This window comes from Plodia interpunctella, chromosome 8 (genome assembly GCF_027563975.2).
Source record: "Plodia interpunctella isolate USDA-ARS_2022_Savannah chromosome 8, ilPloInte3.2, whole genome shotgun sequence".
Classification (NCBI taxonomy): Eukaryota; Metazoa; Arthropoda; class Insecta; order Lepidoptera; family Pyralidae; genus Plodia; species Plodia interpunctella.
In genome coordinates this window covers 2193098-2205378 of record NC_071301.1, presented here as the reverse complement: position 1 = coordinate 2205378, position 12281 = coordinate 2193098, and the positions used below count along the sequence as shown (strand labels likewise).

Here is a 12281-nt window from a genome sequence, read left to right as displayed (position 1 = left end):
TCCTAACGAGACGGGAACAATCAGTCAACAAGACGCCGGAATCGACGCTATTACCTTATGCCGGACGTTTATTTTTAAAATATTATCTTTTCTCTAGTTAGGCAATACAATTTTGTAGTACGCTTTCCTGAGTGAACGAACTCTCGCTGACTACGCGTCGTGGCTTGCGCCGTTCTAAATTTAAACTGACTGAGGGCGCTCGCCTCCCCCCTTCTTTTGTTCCTATTTCGAATTTCAAAAAATAGAACTGAAGGGTGTTTCGGGAATCGGGATGCGCGTGAGTCAGTTTCGGTCGGCGCGCCGGCGCGTGCGATCCGCGCGCTTTTCGGATTTCGAACTCGCTTAGTGTGGTGTCTTTTGTCCATTGGATTACTACTAGCTAAGTGAAGTGCTGATAAATTTTGTGAGCGCAATTTAATCTCGGAGTTCAAATAAAATTGGTATGTATTTTTTAATGAATTGCGTGATGCCACGTGTCACATATTCATATAACACAATTTTTTTTCTCTAAATTTGTTCTAGCCATTCATACTATATTCCGCAATGTGAAATATTTATAACATAGACCTTTCAGTATTCACATAAAAAAGATCCGAAAAACCCGAAACAATATGTTAATAGAAAGAGAAAGGTACAGTACAAATATATTTACAAAGTTGCTAAATAAAGTTTAAACTTACGAAATGGCTATTTAATTTTGGACTAAAGCTAATTCTTAACAAATTTTCCTAATTGAAGGCATAGTTTGAGAAATATAAATTCCACAAATATAAGGACAGACACTAATAAGTAATTATAATATCTGAGCGTAAAACGGCTTCCATTCCGTGAAATAAATAGCGGATGTCACCAAAGTAAATGCAACTAAATTGTGGGATACTCCGGTATCGTACATCTAACATTAAATATGAAAACACTACACTCCTCATTTGTACAGTTACGTAAAATAGTCCTATTAATAATTAAGTTCCTTTAATGCGCAAAATTATGAAAAAATATATATAAATGATGACTCCGAGGACTATACGATAAGGTAGGTACATCTGATAAATAGAAAATTTATTGACCTAATACAAACTAAATTTAACTTACATGAACTCAATAAAATAGAGCACAATATGAAACATAGGTAAGTATAGATAAAATTCTTACGGTGTAGACAGAGCCATGTTAAGCTGTATGGTGGATTAGTGATAAAATTGATTGAAAAATATCTCTAGTTTATACCTAGTCTTTTCCTTTGATTGTCTTTACAATTTTTCCGCTCACAGACCAGCATGAAATACTTATATCACATAGGTTTTTGTTTAAAAAAGGTTGCTTTAGATAGAGCAAAGCTAAACAATCGTATATACCGTTCAAATATGTTCTTATTTTTCAGTAACCATTCTTTTTTTTAGTAAAAATGCATAAAATCACACAAAATATTAAAAAATATAATATATTCGTATCTAAAATTTAATTCTGCAACTACAAAACTAGATGAAACAAAGTCGAAATCAGTTTGCAGTTAATTTGTAACTGAAGCGAACTGATCGCCTGGTGTGGCAGTTATGAAAATCGCATTGCCGGTGTTTAGGGCCGGCTTAACAAGCGCCAGTTTGCCGACCATTGACCCCGATTTTGGTTAGCTAGGGTTGGCACTTTTTGTTTATCTAATGAAAGTTATATATCACATACTATATCGCTCCCGTGGGAATTTTTAAATATCGCTTATAGCAATCTCGGATAATGTACCTTTATAATGGTGAAAGTATTATTGTTACTTATAGATGTGTATCTCTATCTAACAACTTTTAATTGTTTGTACGTGTCTCAGTTGATTCAAATAAATTTCTTATCTATCTTATCTAAAGAATTTTTGAAGACGCTTCGGTAGTTTTTGAGATTACCCACCTCAAACATACAAACATTTACCTCTTTAGAATAATTGTACTGATTGATGTCAAAACTTACTTCAAACCAAGTCTACTGCCGTTGTGACTCCAAAGCGTAGCTGAGGAAGACAATACTTCTTACTTATCTTCTTCTTCCTGCATCGCGTGGGTGATTTACAACAATATGGAAAATTTTATTTTTACAATTAAATATTAATTATTTATCAAAACCTATAAAGTTTATCCTTTTTGGTCTGATTTTTGTATCGATATCATATTTTATTACCACTTTAGTCAACTTCCATACTTTTTTAATAACTATAAGATTTAAATGTCTGTCCCATTTAGACAGACTTTTTTACAACATGACCCAAAAATGTTAAACAAAATTTAGCAAATATTACAATTAAAGTAGCAGCCCTACTCACGTTATAATTTGCCGGCATTTCGTTTACATTTGGGGCCACGAAACTGGCTTCAGCTGACTGATAACACAAGCGCACCGGTTTTCATCGTCATTGCATGAGTGAATACTATTCGTAATGAAGTAGGTAGTTTTTTTTTTCGCCTATTGGCACCTTTCAAAATTGTACCAAGTTATGGCTTTTTTAAAATTGCCAGTATTATTTAAATATGAAAAAATATATCTATACTGTGCTTTTGTACTAAGTTTAAGTTTGGTACTAAGTTTAATTGAATGTCGCTCCTCCTCAGACTGAGTCCCACCCAATGCCGGTTACACACTATCGGCGAACTCAAACAGTGTAAAGCCGGCGTGTCCTTCCCAAATGCACATGCATAGACCAGTACATACTCTTATTTGGTAGTGAATAAGCATAACAAAACGCGACGCTCGACGGCGTGATAAGAAACTATCCTTAATAAAAATACTGAACTGAAATTCTCTTGGCGAAATCTTTACTCACGTTTTCAGGTCAGTTTTGACGTAACCAATTTTACCTACAATAAGCAGAGGCGATGTGACGTTTTAAAGAGAATAATATCGGTTTTCGATTCAGAGGGCGAAGTGCGGGCTTGCATTTCACTTCTCACTATCGAATCGATTCGAAGTGAGACGCAGCGAACGAATCATATTTAAGTGTGGTTCTCGTTGCGTCACAATGGCGCATTGTGATTGGTTAGCTGAGTCTCACTACGAATCGACTCGATGGTGAATAGCAAAGTCGCACTACGCACACAGTTTGGAATATAATAGTGAAACTTTTCGTTACATTGGCTTAATTCGTTATTTTTATAAGCATTCTGTCTGTCTCTGTCTAATGACTATATTTTGCAAAGTTTCACGGTATTTCTTGTTCTACTGTAATCTATTTCTCCACGTCCCTTCAGTTTCATGACAATGCATTATTTTAATAAGCTCGATGGAGCACCCAGGTTCATCTCCAAACGAGGGAACTCTTCGACGATTTACAACATGGATATGATTTTTTTGTCTCGTGTTGAATGCAACAAGACCTTTCTGACGACAATTTATGTTTAAGTCAAAAACGACATTTTATAAAAAAAAACAATAATACTTATACCATGTGACTATAATTCCCAATACTTAATTACATAGTATAAAACAAAGTCGCTTCCCGCTGTCTGTCCATATGTATGCTTAGATCTTCAAAACTACGCAACGGATTTTGGTGTTGTTCTTTTTTTTAACAAATAGTGTGATTTTTGTAAATAAATCCCAAGGTTCATGTTTATAATTTATTATGTTTTTACCCAAGCGAAGCCGGGAGAGACCGCTAGTATATTATAATACCTACAAACATTATAATTGACACCTTTCTAGAAAAGTAATTTCGACCCTTGTTCTTCGCCTGCGCGCTGGAAGCCGGCAGTAGACTTAGTTTTAACTAAATTTACGATGTCAACAAATGATATATATGTAAAGTGAATTAAGTCAATAAATAAATAAATATAAATATATAAGGACAAATCACACAGATTGAGTTAGCCCCAAAGTAAGTTCGAGACTTGTGTTATGGGATACTAACTCAACGATACTATATATTATAATAAATACATAGGTATATATATATTTATCTATATCTATGTATATAGTAACTAATAACAGGATAATGGTATGATAAGATGATTAGGATATTATATCCCAAGATAATTAAGTTTTTTTATGGGTTTCTATCTATAAGCACAAAAATTTAAGCCGTAACACAGCATACTGCACTATGGCATAATTATTTTTAAGCATAACGTTCTTACGCATAATGGTTTATGCATAACAATTTAAACCATAACTAACCTAACCTTTTTTTTTTCGTGTGGAAAGACGCTCGTCCCGTCCATCCGGCCACGGGAAGCCGGACAGGTGTGTGGGACTTTAACCCATTAAAACCACAACCCAACCTAAAAGTTGATTATGTCACATTTACCCGTATGCCAAAAATTATGCCTTGGACCTATTATGGCAAAATATTGTATGCCAAAGAACAGTAGGACAAAGTAGTTTATGCGATAAAATGTGGCTCCTTTTTTGTATACGTCATGATCTTTACTAGCGGTCAGTTGTTTCGAAACGTTCTTATGATCTTTGTCAAAAATTTAATTTAACCTTGTCCCATATATTGCAATGATACTAATATTCACTGCATGCTATTAATTTATACACGTGAATGAGTTAATTTTATGTGACACATTTTATACCTAGTTGTTTCATTTTATACGTCATTTCTATTTCCTGATTCAAAACTCTTTTTCATTTATCCTCGCGTGTTCTCAATCACCTGACTGTGAAGTCCAAAGTCCGCGTAAAAAATCAACTATTAAATCTGAAAGATTTGGCTATTTTTTTGTGTCACCCCTATTGAAGACGCTATTGAAGCCTATCTATTAAGACGTGTATCCCTTAGTCGCCTAGTACGCCATCTATGAGACGATTTGGAGTGGTCCTATATAGGGCGGGACCACACGCCTCATAATTTATAACAAAATTTCACAACAAGTTAAAGATCAGAATTTAAATATAATTAAAAAGTACCTCAGGCCCTTGCTGATTGATAATGTTATTATAATTTGAACGATTCTTTAAATAATCGATTTAAATAAAAATAATTTAGTTACTTTTATTTATTCGATTTTGTTTTGTGGGATGATAGCATGCTCTCCATTTAAATTTGCATAACCGTGGACGGTGAAACATGTAGGATTAAGTTTTTCTTTTAACACCACATTGTAAAAAAATGTAAACTCGTGTTTTTGCAAATAAATAATCTTTGCCTTTGTCATAAATATTGCATGATACAAAGAAAAAGACCTGTACGATTTGTTGTTTTTTATGTCTACGATTCAGTTTTGTACGCCAAAAGAATTTATCTCATTCCGCTTTGATTTACCAATTTGTATCCAAAGGAAAAACAAATATTTTTTTCCTCTATGATATTTTCATTCATATTGGATGTAAAAATATATTTTTTAAGAATCTTAAATTTTTAATTTTTTTGATAATCGTATAGAATGGAATGCCCAATCCTCAGTAACTAAAGCATTGTCTAAGCAAAATTCATACCTTAAACGATGTCCTTGCTTGAAATTGGAATTTATTGTATCCCAGCTATGTTGATAAACAGGGACATCTCAAAGACAAAGTGCTTATGGAGCGGATTCCGTCAGCTTTCAGGAGCCGCGAAAATTCAAGTCGCGTGGTTACCAAAGCTGATTGTCTTTTGTCTTTATTGCTTGGGAATAGGGATTATTATTGCACCGAATAATTGGATAGTCTAGTATATGTCCAATATTTGGTGTAGTTTTGTGGGAATTTTTCCCGGGTTCGATCCCCGGTCGGGTCATGATGGAAAATGATTTTTTTCTGATTGGCCCGGGTCTTGGATGTTTATCTATATATGTATTTGTTATAAAATATGGTATACTTGAGTTAGTATTCCATAACACAAGTCTCGAACTTACTTTGGGGCTAGCTCAACCTGTGTGATTTGTCCTAATATATTTACTCATTTATTTAATTTAAATGCTTTCCAAATTTTTTTCGTACTGATTAAGTAAGCACCTACATAAGAAATCTCAATACCTGTATTTAAAGAAAAGGGCGGATAGTCATGCAAAGTAATATAATTTATTATCATCATAAATTTGTTAAGGAAATGCTTCAGTACTAAGTTCAGATTAGATTTTACCCAGTCGAGCAAATATTTTTTTTACAAGAGTTTCTTACGCAATACTAGCTGCACCGCACGGTGTTACCCACGTAATTATTTAAAAAAAAACTAAAACGCTAACATACGTTTTTATGAACAGTAGCGCCATCTACTTTACAAAGCGCCATAGACTATCACACTTTTTGACAAAATCCAATTTAAAAAATATTTTCGGGATAAAAAGTAACCTATGTATTCAAGGTATTAGCTACCTCAATGACAAATTTCATAAAAAATTGCCCAGCCGTTTGAGCATGAAGAAGTCACAAACATACTCACATGCGTTCGCCTTTATAATGATAGTGGGATAAATAAAATATTATAATATATATGCGGCTCTTTGACTAGATTACGCCACAGCCATCACACATTCCGTTGTTGCATACGAAGTGCATCCTACAAAATGTAACTTTGCACCGACTTTGTGACATTTAGCCGACTGAAAACTTTACACAGACAGCGTTGTGAATACTTTGCCACGTTTGCAATTACGAATTTGAATTTCAGCGGTATTTTTCTGTGTCATTTGGGCCAAAATACAAGCAGACACTAAACTTTTCTAATTTGGATTATAACGTAATCTGTAACCGAATCTCGTAATTTGAATTTCACCTACTTCCGCTTGTTCTACAGTTTTTTTCTATGATAAGCCTGATCACCTGATGGTAACAATCAGGATCGACTCCCGACTAGGGAACTCCTCAACGGTTTACTGCCTTCTGGTCTCACTTTCTATAAATAAGAAAAAAAAAATCTCAATAATGAATTCATTTGTCAAAATTTGTGAGTATAAAATAAAATTGCTCAAAGTCAAACAACTTGCAATGAACAAATGAACGAAGTTAACTTCATCCACGATCGCTTCGGATAAACAATTAAAATGGTAATAATTTATCTGTCTCCCAATTAGTGCTGGCGAAATAAATTTGTCCGACGGAAGAGTGAATTTTGTTTAACTGACTACCTACCATAGATGCATTTTATAGACTTTTGACCTTTTGATGAAGTTTTTGGAGAAACTACTACTATTCACTTGATTTTTTGATAATTGGTTCTTTGAATACAATTTTAGAAGTATAATTAAAAAATGAATAAACATGTCACTCTTGATACTTAGAATATATTTATACTTAGGTATATGATGCATGCAATGCAATGTTATTTAAATTATTTGTTTTTATTCATCGTCCAATCACGATGATTTCCTGTAATCAAATCTTCGAAGTAAAATTTCACGGACTTCCCCTTGAAATAAAGTTGAATAATTTATATAATTGATATAATAAGCTGGACCATGGAGTACCCATAATAGGCATCCAATGAGGGAACTTCGGTTTACTGACACAACTTTATCACTGACAACAATAATTGCTCGTGACAAAAATTACATTTTTGTAAAAAAAAAAAACTTGTTTTATTCACATGATATATGTTAAAATACGGTACGGTTATTAAATTGTCGATATAAAAAACTTAAGAAAAGTAAAACTTGAAACACAAAGGAAAAATGTATCGCTTTCAGCTTTCACACACACCACAATATTGTAATGAAGAAAAATTTCGGTGAAACAATTTTTATTTACCAATTTTCGGTATTTCATGCCATCGCACAGTAGCTTTTCGAGATGTTTCTCAATGTTTTTATTACGTACATTGAGAATTTCACAAAAAGTATCTTTAAACATAAAATAAGTAAGTAACGTTCGAATGAAAAATGTGATGAAATTAAATTGTAATTTCTCAGAAACACCCTGTTACTTACTTTTAAAGGTTTCGTGACAGAAAAAATATTAAAAAAAAAACAAAACGTAATAAAAAAAACTCAATTAAATCCATTCTCCGATATAAATACCACAGCAGTGTTTAGTAGCAAAAAATGACAAAATTGTATGAGAAAATTAGTTACGTAATGTTTTCGGTGTATTTCTAATCTCTATATTTGAATTACTATCACTATAAATTATAATAAGGGTATAGCTGAAAATTATAGTAAATTTCATGGAGCATAGCAAATATTGTTATAACATGGTATTTCGAAACTCATCACTAAATATCGCTTCATAATAAACAACAGCGATGAAGAAAATTAAAAACTAATTGCCGCCTTCCTGATTTAATAAAAACATGATGAGATCCTGCGCTTTAAATAAGTTATTTAGATTATGTTAGACATTATGAGATTATCCGAGGGATAGTACAGTCAACAACACATTAACCTACCCAATTTATTGCAAATCAGCTCGACCTAAAGATGTATTCAGGGCAAATTCAGGGTAACTTGACATGCAGTCGAAAGTAGGTACATTAATTTTACGGAAAACTACTATATTTACAGCGAAAATAATATTGTAAAAGCACTTAATTAATACTTCCATTATATATATATATGTAATGGTATTCGGTGATACCTTCGACTCTCCTTCATTTTATATCATTTCAACAATTTTTAATAATTTTATTATTTTAAGCATTTAATGCCTGACCATTAGGTAACAAACAATGTTAAATGGCACCTAGCTGCCCCAATGCTTGCCGCGCCCCCGCAGGGCGTCACCTGTACTTACTTATTATCTTTGTAACATCTAACATTTCCACTTGTGACATTATATACATAATTCGCTTTCTTATAACTATGTTTCGGTATATAATTGAATCCCTCTATATTTCTGTTACATTGTCTTCATGACTAAACGTAATTAATCATCTCATACATTTATTACTTATCTGTGACGTTAAGTCGCAGAATATATAGATAAATGAATTTTATAAAAGCAAAGTGCTGTATTTCCATTCAAATTTAATCTTTAACAATCTCATTACATCAAATTATCACATCGTGAACGTAACGAGTTTACGAAATGGGAAAATGTGTGCTTCGCATGATTTAACAAAATAAAACAAAAGTAGAATTATGCAACTTACTAACAGCGCACCGGGGCTTCGCTCCTGTGGAAATTTCGGGATAAAAGTACCATATATTTTATTTCAGGTTCTATTCTAACCGTGTACCTAATTTCATGACTTTAAATGTAATAGATTTAATTTAATAGATTTTAAATGTAAATAAATATAAATATATACGGACAAATCAGACAGATTGAGTTAGCCCCAAAGTAAGTTCGAGACTAGTGTTATGGGATACTTACTCAACGATACTATATTCTATAACATTATATATATAGACATATATCCAAGACCCAGGTCAATCTGAAAAAGAACATTTTTCATGTTGACCTGACTTGGAATCGAAGCCGCGACCTCCAGTATAGTAGTCCGGCATGATACCATTAGGCCACGAAGGTGGTGATTTGCGTGCAAGAGTAACATACATATACTTAACATACATACACACAAACAAACATCCTTACAAACTTTCGCATTTATAATATTAGGCCACGAATGTGGTGATTTTGCGTGAAAAAGTAACATACATATACTTAACATACATAACACACAAACAAACAAACATCCTTACAAACTTTCGCATTTATAATATTAATAGGATGTAATTGGTGTATTTGCTGCAGGCTCAGCTTTTCTACTTTTTTTTCTCTACTTCACACAATTTATGCCCAGCAGTGGGTCACCTGATGTCTCTAAATAAAATAAATCCAAATTTAAATACAAACATAGTTAAATAAGGTAGTTACGAACAAAGCGCTTATAACGTGTTACATAATAATCTCTATATTATATTTTCCATACTGTGTTCAAAAGACGTTGAGAGGCTTTCGGAAATCTACCCTTGAGTCGTCGTCTGAGTTATTTATAGTCTAAGTAAATGTAATGTTTAATACCCAGCATAATTCAAGTGACGTCCCACGTGTAATCCCAGGGATTTGTCTAAAGGTCCTGTCTTCAAAATTGAAGGGACCTTCAAGATTTCACACAAACTCAAAAAGCTCATTGGATACGAGTATCATTTACAAGATCAATTATTTTACTTCGGATTACTTCGTAGCAAGATTTCCTAGTTGGCTCCAAAACAAAAAAAAAAGACAACAATTTTTAAGTCTAGATACGGGATTTAAATGAAAATTTCTTCGTATTAGAAATAAAAGTAGCTGACTTCAAATTGTGATGCCATTTTGATTTTTGTTCATCTTCGTATAGATCCGAGATATAGGAGATAAAATGCGTGGGTATTTTTGTTTGGGACAATTTAAAAATGTCATAATAATATTCATTTTTGGAACTAACTAGACCCATAAGGTGAGATACTTTGTCAAGGACCCAGTGTGTAGGTACTTCGTTTTTTATGAGGGCGGACCAACTAGCATTAAAAAGTAAATGAGGTCGAATTATGGAGATCTATTGAGCATAATTTGAAGCAGGGGTGGGTGTAATGGTTAAGGCCTGTTTGTGAACCGAATGGTCCCAGGTTCGAATCCTATTCGTACTACATGAGTTTGCATAACAATCTGACTCGTGTGTAGTAGTTTTCATCGACCACCACTTGCTTCCGGTGAAGGGAAATATCGTGTATGAAATGGAGAAGACAACGGCAAACCGCTTCTATCATGTGTGTTTCATATCATGTAATGAGCCATGAGGAATACACGACTATAAAGAGTTTGGTACAAGAACAGTTGAAGGAATATTGACATAATCTCCTAACGTACTGAATTTGTAAGCTGTGTACAATAAACTGCAAGTCAAGCTATACTCTACACGGAAATATGTGGTTTTAATTATGGCGAATTTGCAATAATTTTGAGCACAGTAATTTATTATTATGAAAATAACTCACGCGAAAGAAGTACATTTCGCCAGATCTCGGGCTTAATAGTATGGAAATTTCTGAGGGTTTTCTTACGTTTCTGTTCTAATCGAGTCGAAAAAGTGATAAGGAAACGCGTATGAGAACAATAAATTCCTTTCGTTGCCGTCTGGGCTAATATGGATGATATTTCTTGGGAATATTGTCGATTTTATTCCCCCTACAAATACTAAGCATGTGATGTTACTTTATGAGATAATCATAACTTTTTGACAATCATTTTATACGAATTTCAATTATTCGCAAGTTTTTTTTTAGATTTGACTTTTATTTCAATGCCCTTTCAAAATTATTAGCTGTATATATTTTCAAAGCTGCAATCTCTGACAACTATATAAATCTTCTGATTTCTAATGATAGCCGAGAAAATTTTACAAACAAGTTAAAAAAACCGTCTACAGATACTATTGTTACAAATAATTTTATTTGTTCATATAATTCATACTTATAATAATTTTATTCATTTCATGTTTTTTTAAAACTCGGACTTACCTAATATTAACAAAAAAAATTAACAGTCCACATATTCCTCAAAGTGAGCGAATTAAAACTATATGAGAATATAAAACACAGACTGTGGCTCATTTTATAAATAGGTAATTCTATTTCGCGTGGTCCAGCTTGTTGGAAACTTCGTTGAAAATATTCCAGTAGATTTTCAGTGGGTTCCGCTTCGTTTTTTTCTTTTTGTCTCTAGGGGCGACACGCCAGTTAATCCTACAACCAACGTGGTACACTATGGTGAAAATACTGCTGAATATTGAACAGGTATATGAATACGAAACAGTAGCGAACTTTTGTACAAGCTACCTGAAAGGCTAGCTCAAAATATAGGTTGTTTTTTTTCTTTTTGTAATCAAAACAATAGTGTTTATTTACTTTTTGGAAACTTTTACGATCACGTCGGCATTTGAAGAACGGATTTTCCATATAATCCGATACTGTTCATTGATACCGTGCAAATTGGAAGAAAAAAGTGAAGAAAAGTGGAATGGAAAGTGAACTCTAGATCCGACACAAAGAAAGAAACCGACAAATCGCTCAGATGAGAGATAGAGATTTTCCAAATAATCATTATGTCCCACAAACAATAAAAAATGTTCCTTACTTGCTTGCAATGTATTCCCAAGGAGAGTTGACATCAGGCAGGCGACTGGTAATAATGAATTTTCAAAATTTTAAGTTCCATGTTTTACGTCGAGCCTGGGCTTCACGACATTATTGTCGGAGAAGAGCGTCGTCGTAGTAACATCTTTTCCTAGTAAAATCACGTCGAAGAAACTGCTTGTCGTAGTACGGTGATGTCGAAGCTAAGGTATTTCGAAGTAGCCTATTGTCGCAATGAAGTCGTGTCGCAGTTGCATATAGACGAAATAAAATATTTTCGTAGTATAGATTGTCGGAGTTCAGTTTTCTATTCAGCCCCGAATTCAAATGCAG

General features: G+C 33.4%; 1 protein-coding gene across 2 annotated transcripts in view; it reads left to right on the top strand.

The window, feature by feature from the left end:
- The first annotated feature begins 306 nt into the window (after positions 1-306).
- The window catches only part of rols (rolling pebbles), a 243653-nt gene continuing 231678 nt past the window's right edge, over positions 307-12281 (top strand). The window contains exon 1 of one of the 2 annotated variants that reach the window (XM_053748882.2): positions 307-440. The gene's annotated coding sequence lies outside the window, so the exon portion shown is untranslated. The remainder of the gene's footprint in view (positions 441-12281) is intronic. The other variant, XM_053748883.2, reaches the window with a different exon arrangement.